The sequence below is a fragment of the Arachis hypogaea genome, chromosome 16 (assembly GCF_003086295.3).
Source record: "Arachis hypogaea cultivar Tifrunner chromosome 16, arahy.Tifrunner.gnm2.J5K5, whole genome shotgun sequence".
In the NCBI taxonomy this organism is placed as follows: domain Eukaryota; kingdom Viridiplantae; phylum Streptophyta; class Magnoliopsida; order Fabales; family Fabaceae; genus Arachis; species Arachis hypogaea.
Genome location: NC_092051.1, coordinates 82,002,853 through 82,016,324, shown reverse-complemented (window position 1 = coordinate 82,016,324; position 13,472 = coordinate 82,002,853). Strand labels below are relative to the sequence as shown.

General features: G+C 36.2%; 2 non-coding genes across 2 annotated transcripts; one reads left to right on the top strand and one right to left on the bottom strand.

Annotated features, from left to right (window-relative positions):
• Window positions 1–2,150: 2,150 nt before the first annotated feature.
• Window positions 2,151–2,257, bottom strand: LOC112760249 (small nucleolar RNA R71). Its single transcript, XR_003180699.1, has one exon. It is a non-coding gene; the product is annotated as a small nucleolar RNA R71 (small nucleolar RNA).
• Window positions 2,258–11,189: 8,932 nt separating this feature from the next.
• On the top strand, window positions 11,190–11,297 carry LOC112760729 (small nucleolar RNA R71). The gene has a single exon (XR_003181156.1). It is a non-coding gene; the product is annotated as a small nucleolar RNA R71 (small nucleolar RNA).
• The last annotated feature ends 2,175 nt before the right edge of the window (window positions 11,298–13,472 follow it).

The window sequence follows — 13,472 nt, the reverse complement described above, 5'->3', positions numbered from 1 at the left end:
TAGCGCCGTTACCAAGGAATGGAACCGTCACGATTTCTGCGCACCAAGTTTTTAGCGCCGTTGCCGGGGATTGTTCGAGTTTGGACAACTGACGATTCATCTTGTTGCTCAGATTAGGTAATTTTATTTTAATTTTAAGCTTTTTATTTCTTATTTTCAAAAAATAAAAAAAAATATTTACTTCTTTTTCGTTTTTCCAAATTAATTTTTGAAAAATCAAAAATCCAAAAAAAAAAAATTTATAAAATCATAAAAACCAAAAATATTTTGTGTTTCTTGTTTGAGTCTAGAGTCAATTTTTAAGTTTGGTGTCAATTTCATGTTTTTAAAATTTATACATTTTTTTCGAAAAATTCATGCATGGTGTTCTTCATGATCTTCAAGTTGTTCTTGGTAAGTCTTCTTGTTTGATCTTCATATTTTCTTGTTTTGTGTCTTTTGTTGTTTTTCATATGCATTTTTGAATTCATAGTGTCTAAAAAATTAAAAATTTCTAAGTTTGGTGTCTTGCATGTTTTCTTTTCTTGAAAAATTTTCAAAAATAAGTCTTGATGTTTATCTTGATCTTCAAAGTGTTATTGGTGTTCATCTTGACATTCATAGTGTTCTTGCATGCATCATTTGTTTTGATCCAAAACTTTCATGCATTGAGTCTTTTTATTGTTTTTCTCTCTCGTCATTAAAAATTCAAAAATAAAAAAAAATCTTTTCCTTTTTCACTCATAAATTTTTGAAAATTTGAGTTGACTTTTTCAAAAATTTTTAAAATTTAGTTGTTTCTTATGAGTCAAATCAAAATTTCAATTTAAAAAATCTATCTTTTTCAAATCTTTTTCAAAAATAAAATCTTTTTCACTTTTTCTTTCATAATTTTGAAATTTTCAAAATTTATTTTCAAAATCTTTTTCTTATTTCTATTTCATATTTTCAAAACTAACAATTAATGTGATTGATTCAAAATTTTTAAGTTTGTTACTTGCCTAATTAGAAAGGTTCAATCTTTAAACTCTAGAATCATATCTTTTTAGTTTCTTGTTAGCCAAGTAATCAACTTTGATTTCAAAAATCAAATCTTTTTTTTAATTTCTTTTTCAAATCTTTTTCAAAATAAGTTTCAATCACATCTTTTCAAAATCAATTTCAAAATATTTTCTAACTTCTTTTCTAACCTCTTATCTTTTCAAAAATTGATTTTCAAATCTTTTTCAAACTAATCCTATCTTTTTGTTTGATTCTTATCTTTTTTTTCAAAACTACCTAACTAATTCTATCTCTAATTTTCGAAAATCACCTTCCCCTTTTTCTAAAATTTCCTTTTTAATTAACTATTTGTTTTAAATTTAATTTATTTGATTTAATTTTCCTTTCTTAATTTTTGAATTTTAATTTTAATTTTAAATTAAAAACAAAAATATTTTTTTATTTTAATTTTCGAAAATTCTCCTCTCTCACCTCCTTCTAATTATTTATTTATCTACTAACACTTCTCTTCTTCTTAAAAATTCGAACCCTATCCCTCTTCCTGTGTTCGAATTTCTTTTCTTCTTCTACTCACATAAAGGAATCTCTATACTATGACATAGAGGATTCCTCTTCTTTTCTGTTTTCTTCTTTTTCATATGAGCAGGAACAAGGATAAGAAAATTCTTATTGAAGTTGATCCTGAACCTGAAAGGACTCTGAAGAGGAAGCTAAGGGAAGCTAAAGCACAACTCTCTGGAGAAAATCTGACAGAAATTTTCGAAAAAGAAGGAGGCATGGCCGAAAATAATAACAATGCAAGGAAGATGCTTGGTGACTTTACTGCACCTAATTCCAATTTACATGGAAGAAGCATCTCAATCCCTACCATTGGAGAAAACAATTTTGAGCTGAAACCTCAACTAGTTTCCCTGATGCAACAGAATTGCAAGTTTTATGGACTTCCATCCGAAGATCCCTTTCAGCTCTTAACTGAATTCTTGCAGATCTGTGATACTGTTAAGACCAATGGGATTGATCCCGAGGTCTACAGGCTTATGCTTTTCCCATTTGTTGTAAGATACAGAGCTAGAATATCGTTGGATTCTCAACCTAAAGATAGCATGAACTCTTGGGATAAGTTGGTCACGGCTTTCTTAACCAAGTTCTTTCCTCCTCAAAAGCTTAGTAAGCTAGAGTGGATGTTTAAACCTTCAAATAGAAGGAAGGTGAATCCCTCTATGAAGCTTGGGAGAGATACAAGGAACTGACCAAAAAGTGTCCTTCTGACATGCTTTCAGAATGGACCATCCTGGATATATTCTATGATGGTCTGTCTGAATTATCTAAAATGTCACTGGACTATTCTGCAAGTGGATCCATTCACCTAAGGAAAACACCTGCAGAAGCTCAAGAACTCATTGACATGGTTGTAAATAACCAGTTCATGTACACTTCTGAAAGGAATCCTGTGAGTAATGGGATGCCTCAGAGGAAGGGAGTTCTTGAAATTGATACTCTGAATGCCATATTGGCTCAGAATAAAATATTGACTCAGCAAGTCAATATGATCTCTCAGAGTCTGAATGGATTGAAGGAATCATCCAACAGTACTAAAGAGGCATCTTCTGAAGAAGAAGCTTATGATCCTGAGAACCCTGCAATAGCAGAGGTGAATTACATGGGTGAACCCTATGGAAACACCTATAATCCCTCATGGAGAAATCATCCAAATTTCTCATGGAACGATCAACAAAAGCCTCAACAAGGCTTTAATAATGGTGGAAGAAACAGGTTTAGCAATAGCAAGCCTTTTCCATCATCCACTCAGCAACAGACAGAGAATTCTGAGCAGAATCCATCTAGCTTAGCAAATATAGTCTCTGATCTATCTAAGGCCACTGTAAGTTTTATGAATGAAACAAGGTCCTCCGTTAGAAATTTGGAGGCACAAGTGGGCCAGCTGAGAAAAAGAGTCACTGAAATCCCTCCAAGTACTCTCCCAAGCAATACAGAAGAAAATCCAAAAAGAGAGTGCAAGGCCATAGCCTTACATGATGTGGCCGAACCCAAAGAGGAGGAGGATAACGTGAATCCTAGTGAGGAAGACCTCCTGGGATGTTCAGTGACCAATAAGGAGTATCCCTTTGAGGAACCAAAGGAATCTGAGGCTCATCTAGAGACCATAAAGATTCCATTGAACCTCCTTCTGCCCTTCATGAGCTCTGATGAGTATTCTTCCTCTGAAGAGGATGAAGACATTACTGAAGAGCAAGTTGCTAAATACCTTGGTGCAATCATGAAGCTGAATGCCAAATTATTTGGTAATCAGACTTGGGAAGATGAACCTCCCTTGCTCACCAATGAACTAAATGCATTGGATAGGCAGAAATTACCTCAAAAGAAACAGGATCCGGGCAAATTCTTAATACCCTGTACCATAGGCACCATGACCTTTGAGAAGGCTCTGTGTGACCTGGGGTCAGGAATAAACTTAATGCCACTCTCTGTAATGGAGAAACTTGGGATCTTTGAGGTGCAAGCTGCCATAATCTCATTAGAGATGGCAGACAACTCAAGAAAACAGGCTTATGGACAAGTAGAAGACGTGTTAGTAAAGGTTGAAGGCCTTTACAACTCTGCTGATTTCATAATCCTAGACACTGGGAAGGAAGAGGATGAATCCATCATCCTTGGAAGACCCTTCCTAACCACAGCAAGAGCTGTGATTGATGTGGACGGAGGAGAGTTGGTCCTTCAACTGAATGAGGACAACATTGTGTTTAAAACTCAAGGATCTCCTTCTGTAACCATGGAGAGGAATCTCTCACTACAGAGTCAACCAAAGCCCCCACAGTCAAACTCTAAGTTTGGTGTTGGGAAGCCACAACCAAACACTAAGTTTGGTGTTGAACCCCCACATTCAAACTCTAAGTTTGGTGTTGGGAGGTTCCAACCTTGCTCTGATTATCTGTGAGGCTCCATGAGAGCTCACTATCAAGCTATTGACATTAAAGAAGCACTTGTTGGGAGGCAACCCAATGTTATTTAATCATATCTATTTTATTTTCTTTTTGTTATTTCGTGTTTTATTAGGTTGATGATCATGTGAAGTCACAAAAACTACTGAAAAATCAAAAATAGAATAAAAAATAGCATTGAGAATAGCCCACCCTGGAGGAGAGCAGTCTGGCGTTTAAACGCCAGAAATAAGCATATGTCTGGCGTTTAACGCCAGAAACAGGCACCAAGCTGGCGTTTAATGCCAGAAGCAAGCATCTGCCTCGCGTTAAACGCCAGAAACAAGCTACATTTGGGAATTTAACGCCAGAAACAGATAGCAGTCTGGCGTTAAGTGCCAGGATTGCACAGCAAGGGCATTTTACACGCCTAATTGGAGCAGGGATGTTAAGTCCTTGACCCCACTTGATCTGTGGACCCCACAGGATCCCCTTAGGATCTGTGGACCCCACAGGATCCCCACTTTTTCTTCTCTCCTCTTCACACCTTTTCATAACTCTCTTTCCCAAATACCTATTCACTAATCACCTCAATCACTCTTTCCCATCACCTCTTCACCACTCACATCCATCCTCTCTTCCCCATAAACCCCACCTACCTTCAAAATTCAAACTAATTTCCCTTCCAAACCCAACCCTAATGGCTAAACCCTACACCCTCCCTCACTCCTGTATAAACCCCTCACTCCTTCTTCATTTTCACACAACACAACCCTCTCTTCTTCTCCTTGGCCGAATACATCTTCTTCCCCCATCTCCTCCATTTTCTTCTTCTTCTACTACTTTCTTTCTTCTTTTGCTCGGGGACGAGCAAACATTTTAAGTTTTGTATGGTAAAAGCATAGCTTTTTGTTTTTCCATAACCATTTATGGCACCTAAGGCCAGAGAAACCTCTAGAAAGAGGAAAGGGAAAGTAATTGCTTCCACCTCTGATTCATGGGAGATGGAGAGATTCATCTCAAAGGTCTATCAAGACCACTTCTATGAAGTTGTGGCTAAGAAGAAAGTGATCTCTGAGGTTCCTTTCAAGCTCAAAAAGAATGAGTATCTGGAGATCCGACTTGAGATCCAAAGAAGAGGTTGGGAAGTTCTTACCAACCCCATTCAACAAGTTGGGATCTTAATGGTTCAAGAGTTCTATGCAAACGCATGGATCACTAGGAACCATGATCAAAGTGTGAACCCAAATCCAAAGCATTGGCTCACCATGGTTCAGGGGAAATACTTAGATTTCAGTCCGAAAAATGTAAGGCTGGCGTTCAACTTGCCAATGATGGAAGAAAACGCACGCCCCTACACTAGAAGGGTCAACTTTGATCAAAGGTTGGACCAAGTCCTCATGGACATATGTGTAGAAGGAGCTCAATGGAAAATTGACTCAAGAGGCAAGCTGGTTTAATTAAGAAGGCATGACCTCAAACCAGTGGCTAGGGGATGGCCAGAGTTCATTCAACGCTCAATCATTCCTACTAGTAACCGGTCTGAAGTTACTATAGACCGGGCCATCATGATCCATAGTATCATGATTGGAGAGGAGGTTGAAGTTCATGAGATTATACCTCAAGAACTTTACAAGGTGGCTGACAAGTCCTCCACTTGGGCAAGGTTAGCCTTTCGTCACCTCATATGCCACCTCTGCAATTTAGCTGGAATTGACATAGAGGGAGACATCCTCATTGAAGAGGACAAGCCCATCACTAAGAAAAGAATGGAGCAAACAAGAGATCATGGACCTCAACAAGAGCATGAGGAAATTCCCCACCATGAAATCCCTGAGATGCCTCAGGGGATGTACTTTCCTCCACAAAACTATTGGGAGCAAATCAACACTTCCCTAGGAGAATTAAGCTCCAATATAGGACAACTAAGGATGGAGCACCAAGAGCATTCTATCATCCTCCATGAAATTAGAGAAGATCAAAGAGCTGTGAGGGAGGAGCAACAAAGACAAAGAAGAGACATAGAGGAGCTCAAAAGCACCATTGGTTCTTCAAGAAGAGGAAGACGTCATCCTCACTAAGGTGGACTCATTCCTTAATCTCCTTGTCTATTTATTTTCTGTTTTCGGTTTTCATGCTTCATGTTTAATTATGTTTGTGTCTTTACTAGATGATCATTAGTGTTTAAGTGTATATGTCTTAAAGCTATGAATGTCCTATGACTCCATCACCTCTCTTAAATGAAAACTATTTTAAAAACAAAAGAACAAGAAGTACATGATTTCAAATTCATCCTTGAAATTAGTTTAATTATTTTGATGTGGTGACAATACTTTTTGTTTTCTAAATGAATGCTTGAACAGTGCATATGTCTTTTGAAGTTGATGTTTATGAATGTTAAATATGTTGGCTCTTGAAAGAATGATGAAAAGGAGAAATGTTATTTGATAATATGAAAAATCATAAAAATGATTCTTGAAGCAAGAAAAAGCAGTGAATACAAAAGCTTGCAGAAAAAAAAAGGAAAAAAAAATAGCGAAAAAAAAAAGAAAGAAAAAGAAAAAAAAAGCAAGCAGAAAAAGCCAAAAGCTCTTTAAACCAAAAGGCAAGAGCGAAAAGCCAATAGCCCTTAAAACCAAAAGGCAAGGGTAAATAAAAAGGATCCAAGGCTTTGAGCATCAGTGGATAGGAGGGCCTAAAGGAATAAAATCCTGGCCTAAGCGACTAAACCAAGTTGTCCTTAACCATGTGCTTGTGGCGTGAAAGTGTCAAGTGAAAACTTGAGACTGAGCGGTTGAAATCAAGGTCCAAAGCAAAAAAAGAGTGTGCTTAAGAACCCTGGACACCTCTAATTGGGGACTTTAGCAAAGTTGAGTCACAATCTGAAAAGGTTCACCCAATTATGTTTCTGTGGCATTTATGTATCCGGTGGTAATACTGGAAAACAAAGTGCTTAGGGCCACGGCCAAGACTCATAAAGTAGCTGTGTTCAAGAATCAACATACTAAACTAGGAGAATCAATAACACTATCTGAATTCTGAGTTCCTATAGATGCCAATCATTCTGAACTTCAATGGATAAAGTGAGATGCCAAAACTATTCAAGAGGCAAAAAGCTACAAGTCCCGCTCATCTGATTGGAGCTAAGTTTCATTGATATTTTGGAATATATAGTATATTCTCTTCTTTTTATCCTATTTGATTTCCAGTTGCTTGGGGACAAGCAACAATTTAAGTTTGGTGTTGTGATGAGCGGATAATTTTTATGCTTTTTGGCATTATTTTTACATAGTTTTTAGTATGATTTAGTTAGTTTTTAGTATATTTTTATTAGTTTTTAAATAAAATCACATTTCTGGACTTTACTATGAGTTTGCGTGTTTTTCTGTGAATTTTAATTAAAAACTAATAAAAATATACTAAAAACTAACTAAATCATACTGAAAATTATGTAAAAACAATACCAAAAAGTGTATAAATTATCCGCTCATCACAACACCAAACTTAAATTGTTGCTTATCCCCAAGCAACTGAAAATCAAATAGGATAAAAAGAAGAGAATATACTATAAATCCCAAACTATCAAATGAAACATAGCTCCAATCAGATGAGCGGGACTTGTAGCTTTTTGCCTTTTGAATAGTTTTGGCATCTCACTTTATCCATTTAAGTTCAGATTGATTGGCATCTATAGGAACTCAGAGTTCAGATAGTGTTATTGATTCTCTTAGTTCAGTATGTTGATTCTTGAACACAGCTACTTTATGAGTCTTGGCCGTGGCCCTAAGCACTTTGTTTTCCAGTATTACCACTGGATACATAAATGCCATAGACACATAACTGGGTAAACCTTTTCAGATTGTGACTCAGCTTTGCTAAAGTCCCCAATTAGAGGTGTCTAGGGTTCTTAAGCACACTCTGCTTTTGCTTTGGACCTTGACTTTAACCGCTCAGTCTCAAGTTTTCACTTGACACCTTCACGCCACAAGCACATGGTTAGGGATAGCTTGGTTTAGTCGCTTAGGCCAGGATTTTATTCCTTTAGGCCCTCCTATCCACTGATGCTCAAAGCCTTGGATCCTTTTTATTACCCTTGCCTTTTGGTTTTAAGGGCTTTTGGCTTTTTTTGCTTGCATTTTTTTTTCGCTATATTTTATTTTTTTTCTATTTTTTTTCTGCAAGCTTTTGTATTCACTGCTTTTTCTTGCTTCAAGAATCATTTTTATGATTTTTCATATTATCAAATAACATGTCTCCTTGTCATCATTCTTTCAAGAGCCAACATATTTAACATTCTTAAACATCAAATTCAAAAGACATATGCACTGTTCAAGCATTCATTCAGAAAGCAAAAAGTATTGTCACCACATCAAAATAATTAAACTAGTTTCAAGGATGAATTCGAAACCATGTACTTCTTGTTCATTTGTTTTTAAAACATTTTTCATTTAAGAGAGGTGATGGATTCATATTCACTACTTTAAGGCATAGACACTTAGATACTAATGATCATGTAATAAGACACAAATATAGATAAACATTTAACATAAAAATGAAAAATAGAAAATTTAAGAACAAGGAATGTGTCCACCTTAGTGATGGTGGCGTTTTCTTCTTGAGGGACCAATGATGTCCTTGAGCTCTTATATGTCTTTTCCTTGTCTTTGTTGCTCCTCCCTCATTGCTTTTTGATCTTCTCTAATTTCATGGAGGATGATGGAGTGCTCTTGATGTTCCACCCTTAGTTGTCCCATGTTGGAACTTAATTCTCCTAGGGAGGTGTTGATTTGCTCCCAAAAATTCTGTGGAGGAAAGTGCATCCCCTGAGGCATTAGTGGTTATGGAAAAAAAAAGCAATGCTTTTTCCACACCAAACTTAAAATGTTTTGCTCGTCCTCGAGAAAAAGAGGAAAAAAAGGATGAGAAGAAGAAGAAATGGATGTGAGTGGTGAAGAGGTGATGGGGAAGAGAGATTGAGGTCATTGGTGAAGGGTTCTTGGGAAAGGGTGATATAGGATTATGAGGAGGGAAGGTGAGTGGAGGTGCGGTCCACAGATCCTGAGGTGTCAAGGATTTACATCCCTACACCAATTAGGCATGTAAAATGCCTTTGCATGCATTTCTGGCATTTAAATGCCGAAGTGATGCTTGTTCTAGGCGTTCAACGCCCATGTGCAGCATGTTTCTGGTGTTGAACACCAGCTTCATGCTTGTTTCTGGCGTTCAGCGCCAGCTCTTCTCAGGGTGTATTCCTGGCGTTTAAACGCCAGGATGTTGCTTATTTCTGGCATTCAACGCCAGATCCATGCTCTGTTCTGGCGTTGAACGCCAGCCAGATGCTCCTTACTGGCGTTTAAACGCCAATAAGTCCTTCCCCCAAGGTGTGATTTTTCTTCTGCTGTTTTTGATTCTGTTTTTAATTTTTGTATTTATTTTGTGACTCCACATGATCATGAACCTAATAAAATATGAAAGAACAATGAAAATAAAAATAAAATTAGATAAATAAAAATTGGGTTGCCTCCCAACAAGCGCTTCTTTAATGTCACTAGCTTGACAATGGGCTCTCATGGAGCCACACAGGTGATCAGGTCAATTTTATAGACTCCCAACACCAAACTTAGAGTTTGGATATGTGAGTTCAACACCAAACTTAGAGTTTGGCTGAGGCCTCCCAACACCAAACTTAGAGTTTGACTGTGGGGGCTTTAGTTGACTCTGTACTGTGAGAAGCTTTTCATGCTTCCTCTCTATTGTTACAGAAGGAGATCCTTGAGTTTTAAACACAAGGTTGTCCTCATTTAGTTGGAGGACCAACTCTCCTCTGTCTTCATCAATCACAGCTCTTGCTGTGGCTAGGAAAGGTCTTCCAAGGATGATGCATTCATCCTCATCCTTCCCAGTGTCTAGGATTATGAAATCAGCAGGGATATAAAGGCCTTTAACCTTTACTAACATGTCCTCTACTTGTCCATAAGCCTATTTCATAAATTTGTCTGCCATCTCTAATGAGAATTTGGCAGCCTGTACCTCAAGGATTCCCAGTTTCTGCATTACAGAGAGTGGCATGAGGTTTATTCCTTACCCAAGGTCACACAGAGCCTTCTCAAAGGTCATGGTGCCTATGGTACAAGGTATTAAGAACTTTCCAGGATCCTGTTTCTTCTGAGGCAATGTCAGTTGATCCAGATCACTCAGTTCATTGATGAGCAAGGGAGGTTCATCTTCCCAAGTCTCATTGCCAAATAATTTGGCGTTCAGCTTCATGATTGCACCAAGATACTTGGCAACTTGCTCTTCATTAACATCCTCATTCTCTTCAGAAGAAGAATACTCATCAGAGCTCATGAAGGGCATAAGGAGGTTCAATGGAATTTCTATGGTCTCTAAATGAGCCTCAGATTCCTTTGGTTCCTCAAAGGGAAACTCCTTGTTGGTCACTGGACGTCCCAGGTGGTCTTTCTCACTGGGATTCACGTCCTTTTCCTCCCCTGTAGGTTCGGCCATGATGGTTATATCAATGGCCTTGCACTCTCTCTTTGGATTCTCTTCTGTATTACTTGGGAGAGTACTAGGAGGGGTTTCAGTGATCTTTTTACTTAGCTGGCCCACTTGTGCCTCCAAATTTCTAATGGAGGACCTTATTTCATTCATGAAACTCAGAGTGGCCTTAGATAGATCAGAGACTAAATTTGCTAAGCTAGATGGATTCTGCTAAGAATTCTCTATCTGTTACTGAGTGGATGATGGAAAAGGTTTACTATTGTTAAACCTGTCTCTTCCACCATTAGTAAAGCCTTGTTGAGGCTTTTGTTGATCATTCCATGAGAAATTTGGATGATTTCTCCATGATGAAATATAGGTGTTTCCATAAGGTTCACCCATGTAATTTACCTCTGCTATTGCAGGGTTATCAGGATCATAAGCTTCTTCTTCAGAAGATGCCTCTTGAGTACTGTTGGATGCAGCTTGCATTCCATTCAGACTCTGGAAAATCATGTTGACTTGCTGAGTCAACATTTTGTTCTGAGCCAATATGGCATTCAGAGTATCAATTTCAAGAACTCCCTTCTTCTGAGGCGTCCCATTACTTACAGGATTCCTTTCAGAAGTGTACATGAATTGATTATTTGCAACCATGTCAATAAGTTCTTAAGCTTCTACAGGCGTTTTCTTTAGGTGAATAGATCCATCTGCAGAATGGTCCAGTGACATCTTGGAGAACTCAGACAGACCATAATAGAATATATCCAGAATGGTCCATTCTGAAAGCATGTCAGGAGGACACCTTTTGGTCATCTGCTTGTATCTTTCCCAAGCTTCATAGAGGGATTCACCATCTTTTTGCTTGAAGGTCTGAACATCCACTCTAAGCTTGCTCAGCTTTTGAGGAGGAAAGAACTTAGCCAAGAAGGCCGTGACCAGCTTATCCCAAGAGTTCAGGCTATCTTTAGGTTGTGAGTCCAACCATGTTCTAGCTCTGTCTCTTACAGCAAAAGGGAAAAGCATGAGCCTGTAGACTTCAGGATCTACTCCATTAGTCTTAACAGTCTCACAGATCTGCAGGAACTTAGTTAAAAACTGGTAGGGATCTTCTGATGGAAGTCCATGGAATTTGCAGTTCTGTTGCATTAGAGCAACTAATTGAGGTTTCAGCTCAAAATTGTTTGCTCCAATGGTAGGGATTGAGATGCTTCTTCCATCAAACTTGGAAGTAGGTGTAGTATAATCACCAAGCATCCTCCTTGCATTATCATTATTTTCGGCTGCCATCTCCTCTTCCTTTTCGAAAATTCCTGTAAGGTTATCTCTGGATTGTTGTATTTTAGCTTCTCTTAGTTTCCTTTTTAGAGTCCTTTCAGGTTCAGGATCTGCTTCAACAAGAATATTCTTGTCCTTGCTCCTGCTCATATGAAATAGAAGAAAACAAAAAATAATAGGGATCCTCTTTGCCTCAGTAGAGAGAGGTTCCTTTGTGTGAGTAGAAGAAGAAAAGAATGTAATGTAAAGAAGAGAAGATGAAAAACTCAAACACAGAGAGGGAGGTGGTGTTCGAATTTTTGGATGGGAGAGAAGTGTTAGTAGATGAATAAATAAATAGAAGGAGATGAGAGAGAGAATTTCGAATTTTAATTAAAATAAAATTTAAAATTGAAAGTTAGATTTTGAAAATTAAAGTTGAAATTAAATTAAAATTAAAACAATTAGTTAATTAAAAAGGAATTTTGAAAAAGGAGAGAGGGAATTTTTGAAAATAAGAGAGAGAGGATTAGTTAGGTAGTTTTGAAAAAGATATGATTGAAACAAAAAGATAAGATTGATTGAAAAGGTTTTGAAATTTGTTTTTGAAAAAGATATGGTTGAAATTTAAAAAGATATGATTGAAACAAAAAGATAAGATTTGAAAATCAATTTTAAGAAGATAAGAAGTTAGAAAAGATTTTGAAATTGAATTTGAAAAAGATATGATTGAAATTTTAATTTGAAAAAGATTTGAAAAAAAATTAAAAAGATTTGATTTTGAAAACTAAAGTTGATTACTTGATTAACAAGAAACTAAAAAGATATGATTCTAGAGTTTAAAGATTGAATCTTTCTTAATAAGCAAGTAACAACTTGAAATTTTTCAATCAATCATATTAAATGTTAGTAAGGATTTTGAAATTTATGAAATAAAGATAAGGAAAAGATTTTGGACATAAAAATTTAAAATTTTTGAAAATAATAAAAAAATGAAAAAGATTTGAATTTTGAAAAAGATTTTGAAAAGATAAGATTTTATATTGAAAATTTGATTTGATTCATAAGAAACAATTAAATTTAAAAACTTTTTGACTAAATCAAATCATATTTTTGAAAGTTTTGAGTAAAATAAGGAAAAGATATTTTTTTATTTTTGAATTTTTAATAATGAAAGAGAAAACATGAAAAAGACTCATAACATAAAAATTATGAATCAAAACACACAATGCATGCAAGAACACTATGAATGTCAAGATGAACACCAAGAACACTTTGAAGATCAAGATGAACATCAAGGCTTATTTTTGAAAATTTTTAATGAAAGAAAAACATGCAAGACACCAAACTTAGAAATTTTCAAACTTTAGAAACTAACAAATTAAAAATGCGTATGAAAAACAAGAAAATACACAAAATAAGAAAATATAAAGATCAAACAAGAAGACTGGCCAGGAACAACTTGAAGATCATGAAGAACATATGATGAATTCTCGAAAATTCTTGAGAAAAAAGAAACACATGCAAGACACCAAACTTAAAACTTGACTCAAGACTCAAACAAGAAACACAAAAAATATTTTTGATTTTATGATTTTGTAAATTTTTTTGTATTTTTCGAGAATTAATTGGGGAAAACGAAAAAGAAGAAAATATTTTTTTTGATTTTTTTTCAAAAATAAGAATAATAAAATAAAAAAAGTTAAAATTAAAATAAAGTTACCTAATCTGAGCAACAAGATGAACCGTCAATTGTCCAAACTCGAACAATCCCCGGCAATGGCGCCAAAAACTTGGTGTGCGAAATCGTGA